Raw genomic sequence first — 4,108 nt, forward strand, 5'->3', positions numbered from 1 at the left:
AGATCAAAGGGACGATGTAAGGGGTACCATAAATAAAGATATTGTGTTCCAATCAAATATCAAAGAATACGTTTAACCGCTTTAAAATGAGATTCTTTCGGATTTGATTGAAATCTAGCACATAAACAAACACTAAAAAAAATGTCGGGATGACTTGCGGTCAAATAGAGAATTGATCCAATCATAACTCGATACACCTTTTCACTAATGCTCTTACCTTTCTCATCTTTGTCCAATTTCGACTTGGATACCATAGGTGTGGAGTAAGGATAGCCATTAGTCATCCCAAATTTCTTAAGCATCTCTTTAATGTACTTTTGTTGATGGATCATGATTCTATCTTTGGTTTGCTTGATTTGGAGCCCAAGGAAAAATCCTAGCTCACCCATCATACTCATTTCAAATTCCGATTTCATTAGTTCCGAAAACTAAATATAAAGTATCTCATTTGTTACTCCAAATATAATATCATCGACATACACTTGAACAACCAACAGTTCACTGAACTGTTGTTTAGAAACAATGTTGTATCTATGGAACCTCTTCTAAAACCATTTTCAATGAGAAATTTAGACAACCTATCATACCAACACCTAGGTGCTTGTTTTAAACCATAAAAAGCTTTGTCTAATTTTAAAACGTGTTTAGGAAAATCATTGTCTAAAAAGCCCGAACGTTGCTCTAAAAAGACATCCTCTTCCAAATATCCATTTAAGAAAGCGGTTTTGACATCCATTTGGAAAAGCTTAATGCCTTTGTGAGCCGCAAAAGCTAACAATAATCTTATGGCCTCAAGCCTAGCTACCGGTGCATAGGTTTCATCATAATTAATTCCCTCTTATTGATTATAACCTTGCACCACTAGTCTAGCTTTATTCATTACGATTTCACCGGAATCAACAAGCTTATTGCGAAAGACCCACCTAGTACCAATGACGGTACGATTAGATGGTCTAGGGACTAGGTGTCATACCTCATTTCTCTTGAATTGATTGAGCTCATCTTGCATAGCTAGCATCCAATCGGCGCCAGTCAATGCAACTGTTATATTGGTCGGCTCACTTTAAGAAAGAAAGGCGCTTTGGGCACAAAACTCATCAAGAGATGCAAAGTTGTTGAGGGAGGCCCTTGTTTTAACTCCGGAGTTCAAGTCACTTGTTAAATTTGAGAGAGAATGGGAGCTTTGATGTTTCCATTTTCTTGGAACAATAGTGTTTTGTTCCCCCTCAGATGTAACAGTCTCCGTGACTGTTGTTTGCTGGTCAGAAAATGGCTTCATATCAGTGTTTGAGGATTCTCCTGGAACAACAATCTCTTGGAGTGTTGTTCTGGAAGTGGAAGCAACAGTTGCTGGAACCGTTGTTTTACTATTTGTTCCCCCTGAGTTGTTGCTTGTATAAGTAGGTAACAGTCTCTGTGACTGTTATATAGCGTCATTGTTTGGAGCTTCCTCATCCTCAAACACGAAGTCTTTTCTCACAAGACCTATCTCAAATTCATCATCTTCATCCTCATTTTGTACCTGTCCAAGAATGCTAGATTCATCAAATATGACATGGACACTTTCTTCAATTAACATTGTTCGTTTATTGTAAAATTTATAGGCCTTGCTATGGTTGGAATAACCAATAAAAACCGCTTCATCACTACGTGGATCGAAATTTCCCAAGTTATCTTTACCATTATTGTGAACAAAACATTTGCTCCCAAAGCATCTAAAATATGAAATATTGAGCTTTCTTCCACGTAGTATTTCATAGGGTGTTTTATTGATTATTCTCCTTATCATGACTCGATTATAAATGTAGCAAGCGGTGTTTACCGCTTCGGCCCAAAAGTTCCTAGGCAATTTACTACACAACAACATGGTTCTAGCCATACTTTCAAGGGTCCTATTCATTCGTTCAAACACTCCATTTTTTGTTGGAGTTCTAGGAGCCGAAAAATTATGATCTACACCATTGTCATTACAATAAGCACTAAATGATGAGTTTTCAAATTCAGTTCCATGATTCGTTCTTATATAGACAAGTTTAAAATTAAGTTTGTTTTGAATCTTTTTCAACCAAATTAAAAACTCATCAAATGCCTCATCCTTGGAGCTCAAGAAAAGTGCCCAAACAAACCTAGAATAATCATCAACAATGACACACACATAACGACTACCACCTCTACTTCTAGTTCTCATTGGTCCACATAGGTCGATATGCAAGAGTTGTAATGGACGAAGAGTACTAACAATTATTTTGGGTTTAAAAGAGCTTCTAACATGTTTACATCTTGCACATTCATCACATACTTTATCAAAGTCAAATTTCATGTTAGGAAATCCTTCAACTAAGTCAAGTCTCCTACGTGTATTAAGAGTTTTAGCACTAACATGTCCAAACCTTTTGTGCCACAACCAAGGATCGTTTTTCATTACACTTGATACCCGTCGTGAGGTGTCAAAAATAAATTTATAATTTCCAACTACAACTATAGCTAGCGGCGGTCGGGTCGAACCACAGAGAGGCAGATGTAAATTCTAGTTGTTTAAATTCAGTCTAAGGTAACAATAAGGTGGGGGGTTTTGATTGGATTGGTCTATATCTAATGAGCGGTAAAATAAAGTAAACTAAGCAAATAGATGAAATCAAATATAAAGGGAGGTACTAGGATGGTCGGTTCGTTATAGCTTCGGCGGCAGCATACTAAACAGGTCTAAATCGAACACAAGTGAAGCGGGAAACAAGAGGTCCTCTCGGTCCACTCTTAACAGATAGCATCTTTCGATCTCGCTATAGGTCCCTAATATCACTAATACTGACTCTCGTCCTGAAAAGTGACTAACGGTCTAAACTCTACTTATCTTTCGATCTCAGCATAGTTTAGTCATCTTAATTGGTGATCTAACAACTTCCCCTATCTTTCGATCTAATGGGTCAGTCATAAATTAAGCATCTAACTGGTCGCATGCATTCGATTCGTTAAATACATCATTAAAATCAATTAAAACGAAAGGTAACCTCACGTTGTCAGTCGATCGACCGGGTAAGGCAGTCGATCGACTGACACGCGATTCAGTCCAATTAAATACTACGCCGCCTACGCCATAATTCCCCTACATCCTAGCCCAAACTATTTAGCTACACATGCTGAAGGTGATAACAACAATAATACTAGGGCATAAAGTACTGAATTCATAATTAAAGCGGTAGGACAAACAATTAACATGCAACAATAATATGGTTCGGGAATCTAACTAGCAATTCTATACTAATAACGAAATAGAAGTAAATTGAAATAGGGCAGAAGAATACCGAGAATAGCAGAAGAACGATTAAGAACAAGAGTGAAAATTCCAATGCTAAACAATATTCCAAACCCTAATAAAACTTAATGTTACTGTGTAAAAGCTTGATAAAAATCGGATCCCTAAAACTGGTGTTCTTAGTTACGTTATATAGCAAACATACGTAACTTTTATTTCCAAAACCTAAACTCAATGGGCTTGCGCTTCCTTGGTCTTTTAATTCTCGTCTGGGATAGCAGATTGGTCGATCGACCGAGCATGGCGGTCGATCGACGACGATCTTCGAAAACAAAGTAGCTTCGAACCCGCAGTTGGTCGATCGACTGATGGGAGTGGTCAATCGACTGCTTGAGCTGCTACTTGACTTCTATAATCTCGTGGATTTGTCTTTTGGGCCTTGAATTGCGCACCAAGCTCGTTCCTTAAGCGAATACTTTACGTCAAATCCAATGCAGGATACTCGGGGACGGATTTAGCTTGATTTCCGCTGGATTCTTCACATTTCTGCAATAATGTACAAAAATACGGAAGTAGACGGAAATAGGGAGAAATGTAGCATAAACTACATGAATGAGCTCTGAAATGCGTGTAAAATGAGGTGTAAAACATCATATAAAAGACACGCATCAAACTTCCCCAAACCAAACCCTTGCTTGTCCCCAAGTAAGAACTAGACTCGATCTAATTACCTAATGGAACGAGTTCAATCTCAGAGCGAAATGCAACATGTAAAGCCTAAACCAATTTAATGCACTAACCAACAATCAATTAGCAAATGAATCATGCAAACGAGTTATGGAGCCGTTAAAACTA

Source organism: Silene latifolia, chromosome Y (assembly GCF_048544455.1).
Source record: "Silene latifolia isolate original U9 population chromosome Y, ASM4854445v1, whole genome shotgun sequence".
NCBI classification, from domain to species: Eukaryota; Viridiplantae; Streptophyta; class Magnoliopsida; order Caryophyllales; family Caryophyllaceae; genus Silene; species Silene latifolia.